Consider the following 868-nt stretch of genomic DNA (forward strand, 5'->3'; position numbering starts at 1 on the left):
TTACTCACCTGGCACGGGAGATACCACAATCATGAAGGAGGTTTTCATGGGTGAGACTTACCCATTGTACTCTGGGTGTGCTGACTCCTGTGATTTTCCCAAATGTGGGAAACTCGACTGCATAATTTGGGGAAGTGGGGGACTGTGCTCATACTCTCCCCTAAAAAATGAAAAAGAATTAGGTAAAATTTATTTTAATAATGTATTTTATTTAAACAAATTTATCTAAAATATTATTTCAATAGTAACCATAAGAGATTATTGAGGAATTTTATTGGCTTTTTTGAACTAAGTCTTTGAAGTCAGGTGTGTATTTTGTACTTACACAGAACATCTCAACTTGGACTAGCCGTATTTCAAGTGCTCAGCAGCCGCAGGTGGCTAGTGGCGGCTACCCTATTGATAGTGCAGCTCTCACGTTTATGTCTGGGGAGCAGATCACTAAACACTACCACACGTGTGCACTTTCCTTGAAGAGTCTTGTTCTACTTTTTAAAAATTTAACGTGTATATTTTGGCAAAAAATATTTTGTAGATTATTCTTGCATGAAAATTGCTCTGGGGAAATAGGCTGTGTTAATCCTATAGCTGTGCTTCTCACCTGTGTATTAGCTAGGGCCCCAGAAGAACTGGACCAGGACCTGGAGATATCTGTCCCAGTTCCTGGGGATATTAATTAGTTTGAGGACCACAAGGAAGTGATGTGGCCTTGCCGAGCCTCAGTTTCCTTATCTGTAAGATGGCAGGCTTAGATAGGATAACATTGAAAGTTCTTTTTAATCTCATATTCTAAGATTCTTGTTAGAATTGCATTATTATGACAAGGGCTGGATGTTTTGTTTTCTTTTGCTTTTTACAGAAAAATTGC

General features: G+C 38.6%; 1 non-coding gene across 1 annotated transcript; it reads left to right on the forward strand.

The window, feature by feature from the left end:
- LOC118997609 (U1 spliceosomal RNA) lies at positions 1 to 163 on the forward strand. The gene has a single exon (XR_005068695.1). It is a non-coding gene; the product is annotated as a U1 spliceosomal RNA (small nuclear RNA).
- The last annotated feature ends 705 nt before the right edge of the window (positions 164 to 868 follow it).

This window comes from Sturnira hondurensis, unplaced genomic scaffold, assembly GCF_014824575.4.
Source record: "Sturnira hondurensis isolate 20B ecotype Veracruz unplaced genomic scaffold, ASM1482457v3 Scaffold0013299, whole genome shotgun sequence".
In the NCBI taxonomy this organism is placed as follows: Eukaryota; Metazoa; Chordata; class Mammalia; order Chiroptera; family Phyllostomidae; genus Sturnira; species Sturnira hondurensis.